This window comes from Salvia hispanica, chromosome 2 (genome assembly GCF_029641045.1).
Source record: "Salvia hispanica isolate PSC_SH4W2 chromosome 2, Shi_PSC_v1, whole genome shotgun sequence".
Taxonomy (NCBI): Eukaryota; Viridiplantae; Streptophyta; class Magnoliopsida; order Lamiales; family Lamiaceae; genus Salvia; species Salvia hispanica.
In genome coordinates, this window is record NC_142693.1 from 9,132,143 (window position 1) to 9,144,312 (window position 12,170).

Below are 12,170 nucleotides of genomic sequence, written 5' to 3' on the forward strand. Positions count from 1 at the left end.
TTCGGACTGAATTTCACATTGTTGTTAGGGTGGTTGATATCAGGGACGAATGTATAAAAATTGTTATAGCAGGGGCTATCTATATATTAAAAATTTCTTGTCAGATAATAATTTTTTTACTGTCTTTGTCCCTGAAAGTTTGTCCCATTTTCCCATTTTCGTCTGTCCCCCAAAGTTTGTCCGATTTCACTTTTACCATTTTTTATAGTGCACCCCATATTCCACTAACTCATTTCTACTCATATTTTATTATAAAACTAATATATAAAAGTAGGATCTACAATCCATTAACTTTTTCAACTCACTTTCCATTACATTTCTTAAAACCCGTGCCGGGTCAAAGTGGGACAATATTTGGGGGATGGAGGTAGTATATTTTATTAATATTGTTGTTGTTAATCGTGCATGTATTGACATTGTTATAAGATGAATTTGACATTGTTTTATCCATGTATCGTCGTAAATTGTTAAAACTGTATATATTGTCTCTCATTCCTAAGTACAACTAGAAACAAGATTGGGTATGACACTGTGAACTAAGCAATATACTTAACTTAGTTAAATAAAGTAAAAGAGGGTGGAGAGAGAGACGATGAAAACCAAACAACCTTAAACATTAACAAAGCATTGATTGAGCTTTACTTTGTCAATAGCCAAAGTATCAGTTGGGAAGGCGCAGTCCACTTCCTTCTCCACCAACTCCGGACATGCTTTCGGCGTCACCTTACTCGACACCCCTCCAACATCCGTGCAATTCCACGGCAGCTTCTTCCCCTTCTCCTCCCCAAACAAAAACCCTCCCTTCTTCTCCTTCTTCTTCTCCTTATTCTCCAACGCGGCCGTCACATTCGATATACAAATATTAGTAAAAGCATCCCCTTTTATCCCAGACAGAGCCCCAACAATCTTCACATTCTTCGCCACCATGTCTCTGTAATTGATGTTAGTGATCTCGGGAAGCGCCTTGGGGTCGAACCCGGGGTCCGGGTGGCCCCCGTAGTCCCCGTTCATCCAGAAGACATACTTCATCGTGTCCATCTCCGCGTCCCTGATGTAGATGTCCTTGACATATCCGCCCCTCCCGACTCCCGTCTTGATCCGGATCCCGGACTCGGAGTTGAGGGCGCGGAGGCCCTCGGCGCGGACGTCGCTGATGCCGCCGGACATCTCGCTGCCGAGGGCGATGAGGGCGCTCTTGGGGGAGATGCAGGTGAAGGCGCGGATGGAGAGGCGCTGGGTGGGCTTGGCGTAGCTGATGCCGTAGTGGTCCCAGCCGCTCTTGACGGCGATGCAGTCGTCGCCGGAGACGACGTAGGAGTCGCGGATGCGGGTGTCGGTGCAGGAGTCGGGGTTGATGCCGTCGGTGTTGGGGACGTCGACGGGGGCGAGGATGGTGAGGCGCTCCAGGATGACGTTGGAGCAGTAGGTGGGGTGGATGTGCCAGGAAGGGGAGTTGGTGAGAGTGAGGTCGGAGATTTGGAGGTTTGTGGAGTGAAGGATTTCGATCAAGTATGGGCGAGTGTGTTTCAGCTTCTTTGCTTTGAATTTCTTCCACTAGATTTCGCCCTGCCCGTCTATCGTTCCATTCCCTCCTGCGCTCCACATGACAATTTCATATTTATTCAAATTTTGGTTGGATACGAATTTTAATATACAATTGATAAAACAAGAGGGGTAAAAAGAAAAGGTAATTAAATTATTGTTATAAATGCATACTCTTGTAGGACAGACTAAAAAGGAAAATAGTACATACTGTTATAGGACGGAGAGTAGTATTTAATGATGGACGTTAGTGTTTGTTATATGTTGTAAATGAATTGATGTATATGAGTAATGAGTTGGGGACAACATTCCATAAATGGAAATGCTCGTATTTTATGTGACGGACGAAAATGAAAGTGCACATATTTTTATGTGACGGAGGAAGTACGTATAAACTAAGCTTAGCAAATCATGTAGAGCGAGTCGATAACGACCCAACCTAATAAGACATAATCTAACATGTGATGGAAATTCTCTATCCAAATAGAACCCGTTACCTTCAAATCTCAAGATAACAACACGATAACAACATGAACATAATTTACATTATTACAGTCTGATATTATATGATTAAACCTAATTTTTAAATTACCCACTACCTTTAAAGATAACAACATAATAACAACATGAACATGATTTACACAACTAAAATAGGATATCAGACTATAAAACACGATTTACACGAAAAGTATAATTTTAAGACAAAAGAATAAACAAAATTAAAATAATAGAAAAGGAACTTTAACGGGTTGTCCAAACCTATTAATTTTGTGTCCAATACATAAGACATGACTCAAACTCATTAAACTTTTTGTAAACATAAAAATACCTGTTATTACGACATCGGTTAGATTGGTGCCAACAATGAGACTGGAAAACCTTTTCCCTGGAGCTTCTCTTCCACTTCCATATGACGGCAATGGATCGATCAGAGGATAATCCGATTCTTCCTGTAATAAACAAATATTTCACACATAACATTAACTTTTACACATTTTCAATTCATAACTAAATTAATAATGCAAGAGGGTAAAACCAATTAATTACCTGCGAAGCAAGAATAACAGCCTTTTGGTGTATATACAAAGTGAAATGGCTAGCCAGACCGAACGATCCGGTCAGCCATTTCCCGGGCGGGACAACGAGCAGCGCCCCGCCATCGGATGCAACCTTGCTCAGGTTAGCAACAGCTGCCTTAAACGCGGCTGTGTTAGATGCGACTCCATCGCCTTTGCCTCCAAAATCCGTCAAATATGCAATGTGTTTGCGACAGTTTATCGCTGAATATGGGATTTGCTCCTTGAAAGATTTGTAATCTCTTGATTCTGCTCTACTCACAAACACCAGTCCCAGTAGAATGAAGGTCAGGAGCTTCTCCATGATCTGAAGAAAAAAAGAAATTAAATCAATTGAGAAATATTGTTTTGAAATGAAAGAAGGGTAAATCATGAAGTGTGTGTGATGAGACTAATTACATGGGCTTTTGTGTAACTCATCTTGGACATGGTATGCATATGATTATTAGAGCCTATTTATATGATTTTGTTTGAGTAGGAGAGGAAGTAGTAGTAATATTGCATTTACTGATTTTAACTATGCAGTCAAGAAAATATTCACTATATTGTGAAATTAAGGTGTTAAAAATAAAATTGACAAGATCTTGATATGTTTTTATGGCATGGTCAATTTAAGGGGATTTTACAAAACAAATAGAGAGTGCTAAAGAGGTCAAAGAATTTTTAATTAGAAGGTTGAATGAGCCGGATATATAATTCAATAATGGAAAATTTAGAATTTACCCAAATAAAGTAATCTTTTCTTTAAATAAAGAATAAATTAAATATTCTCATTTTCTAGCAAGTACAGTAGTGTATTTTTCACGTTATTATAAGTAGGAAATAGTATTTTGCATGTCTGTTTTGTTAGCCGTATTAGTATTAAATTAATGTTAAAGTCTTCTCATCCAAGAAAATTCTATTGATTGTCAATGACTCAATAATCAATATAGATTTTGAAATGTGATGGACATAATTCAATGCTTCTTCATTATTACTTTCCTTTTTTCCTAATTAAATTAGCACAAAGTATTGTATCTACTGGCTTTATGTAACAGACCCTCCTATTTTTACTCCCCATTCTGCAAGAAAACAAATAACACAAAAACGGAATTTTGACAAGTGCAAGATTTTTGTGCGAATTTATGTAAGTTTTGTGGTCCCTTCCTCCCCCGTTAATTGTCCACTTTAATTCTGCCTAGGTATCAAGAAATGTAAATAAAAAGTGGATTAAAAAGTTAGTGAAATATGAGTCTCACTTTTGTTTATTGGTTTTATTAATAAAATGTGAGTGAAATAAGTTAATAGAATGTGAAGCCTACTTAACATTTATAGTAAAAGTGAAAGTGAACAAATAATGTGGGACGGACGAAAATGGCAAAAGTGGACAATTAATGTTGAGATGCAATCTCATCCACTCATCCAAAATATTTGTGAAATGTCAACAGCATGTAGTTTATGTCAACTAGGGGTATTATCGTCAATAGCCTACACATCAAATGTCAACAACTTTATTCAATAAATACATTTTTTTATTTTAATTTTTTTTAATTTTTTTAAAATTTTTTATTTTTTATTTTAAAAAAATTCATTTTTTTGTCAACTATATACAATTCATGTCAACTACACATCAAATGTCAACAACTTTATTCAATAAATATTATTTGACATGAACATGTAGTTGACAAATACGGATTTTTCATGTTTTTAAGGACTAGATTTGACTCGTTTTAAATGTCAATCATGCAAATTATGTTCTTAAATTGCATATGTTATACATTTGGTATTTTTAATGTGTTTGTTGATATATGATAGAAAAAGATAGAAAAAAAGGTGCAAAAAGGCCAAGATGCAGCAGCCTCTGTTCGAGCCCATTCTGCCAGCGATTTTGAAGTTCAATCAGTGCTTAGTTCATACCATTCTCTTCGTCTTTGAAAGAGCTTCGCGTGGATATCTCGCACGTCTCAATCGGAGTTCTGTGAAGAAAGTTATGACTATTCTACGAACGTTGCGCAGTGCAGTCAAAGCTGGCGGGAATTTAGGCGGAAATTCACAGAAGAAAATAAATTATTATATTGTGAAGCCAAATCTCTGCCATATCTTGAAGGCCACGAAAATTAACCTTTTTCCAGCCTATAAATACCTCTAAACCTAATTTTAATCTTGATCTCAGAGCCTCCAATCCTTCTCTGTCTCTACCTTCTTCCATCCCACAATCCACACATAAAATCATCCATCTTCCATTGGAGAGGCGCTCTGCAGATCCAGGCAAGAGAAGACTGAAGATTGAAGATTTGACCTTGGGTTTTATCTATTTCTTTCATGTCTCGTACTTTATTTGTAGTTTTTACTTGTCTATGAGTAGAACATCTTTTGTGGATTTTTTGGTGAAGATATTCAATTGATTTTCCTTGTTAGCTCTTGCAGTTATTTGATTTATCCTTGTGCCTACTATATTCAATTGATTAGCTACCTCTTGAGTACATGCTAGAGTTGATTAGAGTACTCGAGAGACGAAATAATTGACTTGGACGAGGATAATTCACACTTTAATTCAATAGAACTCGGGAGAGTTGAGGTTTCATGTGAGGTCATTGGTCTTTACAATCTTTTAGGAGTTAGGTCTAAAAATTAGAAGGGGACTTCAATTATTACACCTAATCTATGGATTTCTCACCTCGGGAGGGGGTTTAATCTAGTTAAGTGACCGACTTAATAACTCTAGAGACCGTAATTCAAGGAAGTCAATTGTGTTTTGAATCCTTAAATTCTACTTTCTTACGCCTGCTTTGTATCATAAGTTTTTATGCTTTATTTTATTTGTTTATTTATTTTCTGTCTAGTTTAATAAACCAAAACCAAAAATCTCTGTGTCTCTAGATAGTATATGACGCTTAGTATATGGTAGTCAGTTGCAATCTTATTCCTTGTGTTCGATATCCCGGTACTGACCTTTAGCTATATTAGATCTACCCTGTATGCTTGCAGGTATTTTTAGTGCTAATAAATAGTGCATCAGTAGTTGACATTATATTGTGTAGTTAACATGAATTGTATATGTAGTTGACATGGATTGTACACATAGTTGACATTATATGTGTGTAGTTGACATGAATTGTATGTGTGGTTGACATGGATTGTACACATAGTTGACATTATATGTGTGTAGTTGACATGAATTGTATATGTAGTTGAAAAATAAAAATAAAAATTATAAAAAATTAAAAAAATTAAAAAAAATTAAAAAAAATTAAAAAAATTAATTTTTTTAAAATTAATAAAAAATTAAAATTTAAAATTAAAGAAAAAATTTATTGAATAAAATGTACCATGATATTACCATTCTGCCCTTTCATAATTAATTAATCTAAAGATATTTTCCATGTTGAAAAATCTGGACCACTCATTTAATAAAAATGAGTGGCTGATATAGCATCTCATTTCTCAATTAGCATAAAAAATCTCAATTGATCACAATCCGGACGAAGGGAGTATAATTTGTAATTCTCGTCAGCTTTGTGTTTAAGAGACATATATACATATTAAACTAAGTAAATTAGGGTTATATTTAAAATTATGGTTAGGGTTACGATATTTGGCATTTATAATTTGTATATATATGTAATACGTATGTTGCAAGAATTATGGCGGTAAAATCATACAGTGTGGTTTGAATGTAGGGTGTGATCCTCCTTATAGTAATGGATCTATTGTGTTAAGTGGAAGTGTTTCTTAATTATGATGTCCTTATTGATTTGGTCAAGAAAAAATTGGAATAAACAATTTTGCTCAAAATGTAGAAATAGTATAGATACATTCAGTAAATTTGGGATATTGATATAGTTATATAGCTGCAAGACTTGACCAAATAAGTATGCAGATAATGACCGATGAGGCTTGCATCTCACGTATAATCGAATTGTGTATTGAGATATCCCCAAATTATCAACAACAAGTCTTAACCAACTGTAGCATATGATGTTGAATTTAGGGGTTCATAGATTCAACCATATTATATTGGGACATATGTAAGGGAACAATATCGGAGTTCACTAGTAGATATTGGTGGTATGAATTTGAACGATAATAGAACAGATATGGTTATTGTTGAGGAAGATGATGATATCCCTTGTAGTGGCCCTGGTTTACGTAGTCCACTATTTGAAGATTAAAGAATCACATGAGGACCTTTCCCATGAAGATGTTTTAGAGGCACCAAGACCATATGCTCTAATAGTTAGTAGAACACTATCGCGGTTTAAAATATTTTCGTTCTCTTCCTACCGATAGTTACCAATCAAGTTTACTATGATGGCAATGAAGAGAGGTCATGTATTGGATACATACTGGCTTGATAACAAAATTTGATGGGAAATTGCATGTGAACACTTCTATTATTGTGTGGCATCTCAATGTCGTTTGGCAGTACAACCTGGTAGAAAGCAAAGGGAAAAGATGGCATGTAGTATGCAAATATCCTTACGGAATGCAAGCTAATGAAAGTAGTGAGTCTGGATTTAGATGTGTATGGGACGTCCGGGCATCCATGATAAAACACGATGGCAAATGGGAGATTATGCGCACACTTGTATCGGGCATCGCCATTTCAGGGTCACACTAACTTACCATTATCCATGGTAGCCTTGTGTGTGAGGCATCAAATAGAAAATTGATGTGAATCAAATATTCATCTTTTACCCCGTCAAACTTTATTGGTGCTATGCATATTTAGACTCAATTTAATACAATATTTTTATTATAGGGCATGGAATGAGAAATAAAATAGAGTTGGAACAAAGTCTGGAGTCAAGGGTGAAGTTTGAAAGCAGTTTCACTTCCACTCGACCAGAGTTGAAATATGGCGAGAATCCACTTGACTAGAGTGGACAATCACCTCTTCAAATCAGAAAGTTTCACTCGATCGATTGAAAATGTGTCCAAAATCTACTTGACTATAGTGGAATATCACATCTCCAAATCAGAAAGTTCTACTCGACCTGATTGGTGGTGCGCTCAACCGCAAATTGACAGTTTTTTTATTTTTTATTTTTTATCATTTTAAGTGACGGTTTTTGGACTCACTTTGGGACATCCCAGAACGTCTGAGACACGAAAAAGAAACGGAGAAAAAGGCCATTGCATTTCCCACAATAAGCAAGTGACTTTTCTTTATGGGATGTCCCACCATAAGTGAGTCATTTCCCGTTTAAGCAAAAATCCTCTATGTTACATTATTTCCCCATCTACTTTATTCGTTTCACTTTAAATCTTTAAATATTAATTCCTTAAATCACGTGCCCAAAAGAAATGACTAGTTTATAAAGAGACAGAGAGTATTTAATTATACTAGCAAATAAGCAACAAAGTTTTAACAATAACTAAAATACTTTTTAATTAAAACAAACCTATGGTAAATTTCTACAAATTTCGTGAGATTGCGTCCAAAAATATATTGGAAACACAGTTTAAAAGTGTCTCCAATTAATTCATCAAGGCTTGCTATTTGCGTTCTCATTTTTTTTTCTGTCACATAGCCGATAGAGACAAATGTTTTTTTAAAGTCACATTCTTACATGAAGAGAAAATTATCTCATGTCTTTCATGTTCAAAAGAATTATATTATGCATCAACATGTTTCAACAGAATTATACTATGCATTAACATGTAGTAGAATTTTTTAATAATATTTTTTAAGTTGGTGTGCTAGAGAATATATATATTGATGTAGACTAGAGTTCGGATTTTCTTTGAGTTGTTGACGTCTTGAAGATATAAACAGAAAATGGAATATATCAATAAATAATTCAAACGCGAACTAGCCAAAGCCCACAATGTTTCATGGGCTAGCTAGCTAAAACTATATTGTTATAATTGCAAATAATATTGAAAGGTGCCTATTTTTATGGGCGAGAGAATATCATTTGTGAACAAAATTGGCCATTAGTCCTTTCTTTTGGATATTATTTTGTATTTTTATACCTTGAAAACTATTATAGCCCGTCGAAATTACTAATTAAATAAAAATTGAATCTTGGCTTATTCGTTTATTAATCTATTTGAATAGTAAGAGGAAAATTAACAAATTGGTAAATTAATGTGTAATTTATAAATTTATTGATCCGGATAAAACCTTTGAAGTAGTAAAAATAACATCTTCATCGGTCCTATAAAAATAGAGACTCAATTTATTTTGGTCCGTCCTGTAAAAATAGTCCACTTTTATTTTTGATAATCTTTTTCTTTTATTAAGGTGAACCACATACTCCACTAACAATACTCTAATTGCTATTTTTTCTTTCTATCTATATTCTCTTTTCTCTTTTGACAATTGTACATTAAAATTAAGTCATTTTTAAATTGTCACGAGACTCACTCATATTTAACCAAACAATCAGGAGTTCGATCTCTATATTTGAGTATGGAATAACTATATAATCATTGGGCCAACTGTCCTATTTTCAAGATGACTACAAATTAACACGACTAATAGTTACTGAGGCTGAAAAAAAAGGAAAATAGAAATTTACTTGTATATTGACTAAATAACATGTTACTAGCAAATTATAAATCGTATGTTGGTCCTCCGTATATACATTAGTAAGATGGATATATTATTTGTGAAGATTTTATTTTAACCTCGGGTATACATTTAAATTATATTTAGTACTATATCATGTAGTGACGAAAAAATTGCCACACGCATAAGAATCATTCAGTATTTTGACCCCCCATATGATGATATCTAGAAGTGTTGAAAATATTGAAAGTGCTATATAGTTTGTTAATTTCAATTTGGGACACAGCTATATCAGCTATTTGGTAAGTAAAATATAGCCCTAGCTGCAAAAGGTTGACCACATAAATTAATCTTCTCAATAACCAAGTTATTAGTATTTGATTAACACGTCCTAATCTCATATAATATGATAACTGCAGTTATATTAAGTGATATCACTGTTTTAGTGTTAAATTGCTGGGTCGTTATGTGCAAATTGACGTATTTAGACATTGTCTAACTCTAAGAAACCAATAAATTGACATTGATTAATGATTCATATGGCAATTAACGTCTCACCTATTATAACAGAAAAAAATCACACACACACACACATATATTTTTTTTAACTTATTTTTTTGGCATTTTGGCCTCTCTTTAGCTACACTCCACTAACAAACAATTGGCTATTATGGTCTGGAATATGTGGATATAATAAATATAAAACAATTTATATCGAATTATATTGTGTGATCGACACGAATAAAAGCTTTATTCACAGTCAATATGAAAATTGACATAGAAGTAGGAGGAAAAAGTATTATTTTTTTCTTTATTACTATTATTGTTGAAAATAAAATACGATTATCCAACAAGCAGTACTTCCAAATCGTACAAATTTTTATTGGTGTAGCTATAATTGGCTAAATAATTATATTTGAAGTAATTGGATTAATGCGTCACCCCAATATATTTTTAGCTGTATAAAATTAAAGCATCATTGTAAACACGCATGAGATTACTCTATCTATATAAGTTAGGTAGTTACAGACGGCGAAAACAATTATTATAATTAATTCCAAAGTATAACAACTCACAATAATGCTTCGATAATTATGTATCATCGTTCATCAAATCATATATAGTGAGAACTCCACGTTTCAAATAAAGGGCATTATTTAATTACTATAGCATGTGTGTTATGACTGTAAAGCAATCACATTAGGAGACTGGTTGTGATCGATTTAATTAAGCCAAGGTGACTGTGCACTGTCGTCTTCTCATTCATGCTAATAGATTATTGCCGACCACTCTATTGCAAAAAAAAAAAAAAAACTGTAACCACAATTATTAATAAAAGTGAAAAACAATGGATAAAAATGTCACATCAATTTCCCCTTTGTTTTTTAATTTGCATAATAATTAAATAATTATATTAGGTTCGTCTTAGCTCAGTGACCGATAATGGAACCACCTAGCTGAGCACCCGAGCGCCCACTGGTTCGTGTTAGCTTAGGGAGTCAGTGACATAACTATATTAGTGTGTTTTTAGAGCATCCACGACACAAGTAAAAAAACTCACCCCGTCCTGATCAGACGAGTTGGGAGGAGACTTGTTGTAAGCGTCCCCTTCCAACAAGACTCATGTGAAAAAGAGAGAGGAGGCATGCCGTCTCACAACTCTCGTCACCTCCACCCCCACCACGAGGCAATTACTGGTTGCAAGCGAGACTTGCAACCAGGGAGACTTGTTGCAAGCGTCACCCCCACCACTCATGTCTCATTTCTAATGAGACGTTTTTCTTTTTAGATTATCTTACTAAAAATAACATATTATAAAATGAAAATAACATCATCTCTACTTTTTTTTCTCTTACTTTATTGTGTCATATTTAACTCGCAAAACAACACTACATAAAATCTCATGTCAAAAAATAAATGTTTCGTATTTAGAGGGACGGAGAGAGTATATAATTAAAATTATCACACTTCCTCAACTATAACTATCGTATTGCCGTTGTCTCTCATTTTTTATTTTTTATTCCCCTCACACCAAAAACTCTCTCTCACTCAATTTTCCTTCTAAATTTCCATTGGCTGAGAACAGTACAATCCGACACTACCCATATAAGGCTAGAACAATTGCAGTCAAATAAGCTACTCCGTCCCGAGGAAGATGATTCCTTCCTTAGCGGGACGAGATTTTATGTAGCTTTAGTTTGTATTAAGTGGAGATAGTAAAGTAAGAAAAAGGGAATAGAGTAGAGATAAAAGGTATTTTTATTTTAAATAATGAGTCATCTTAATTGAGACAAATTAAAAAGGAAAGTAAGTTATCTTCAATAGGACAGAGGGAGTACTTATTTAGGATCTTGAGCGTGATATGGGCGTTCGTAGGCCGCTGACACAGTAAATTTTATTACGTAATTTTAATATTTAGGATTTTAGTTAGGTAAGTAGTTTTTAATTTTTATTTTGACTACATAATTTTTTAGTTTTTTAATAAAGTATTTCAAACGTAATGTTATTTAATCAATTGCATTTTTAAGTTGAAGAAATAATGTAATGAAACAATAAATAATTAAAGGAAGAGATAGTGGGTTGTGGGTGTTATCTCTTAATAAGAGATGAGTTAAAAAGTGGTGTGGAGTTTATAAAAAATATTACATCCATTCAAAAAAATATAGACAAGTTTATAAATGGCACGAATTTTAATGTGCAATTGGTAAAGTAATAGAAATAGTGGCGTAAGTAGTGTTAGGGTGTCTACAATGGTGGACCTCTTGGGCATGCCCAAGCCACCATTTCTTGGGCATGCCCATCAAACTTGGCCCTTGCTCTCAAAACTTGGCCACCACAATGGTGGCCCTCCGGGCCACTAATTAAAATTATTTTCTTATGTTTTTTGATATATTTTAATTTAACTAGAATAAAAATTATTTGCATATAATTATTAAAATACATAGAAATAATTAAAATAAACAAAATTATAACAAAATTTTCGCTGTATTATTATAAAAGGGAAAATTATACAACGAAAATTTCCGATACAACGCGAACAACAAAGAGAACCCCTA

The 12,170-nt window shown here is 34.0% G+C and overlaps 1 pseudogene across 1 annotated transcript; it reads right to left on the reverse strand.

Annotated features, from left to right (window-relative positions):
- Positions 1–457: 457 nt before the first annotated feature.
- On the reverse strand, positions 458–2,922 carry LOC125186360 (putative polygalacturonase; annotated as a pseudogene). The gene is made up of 3 exons (XR_016136005.1): positions 2,590–2,922; positions 2,372–2,492; positions 458–1,592 (listed from the first exon to the last, which is right to left on the reverse strand). The product of XR_016136005.1 is annotated as a putative polygalacturonase (transcript).
- Between the last annotated feature and the right edge of the window lie 9,248 nt (positions 2,923–12,170).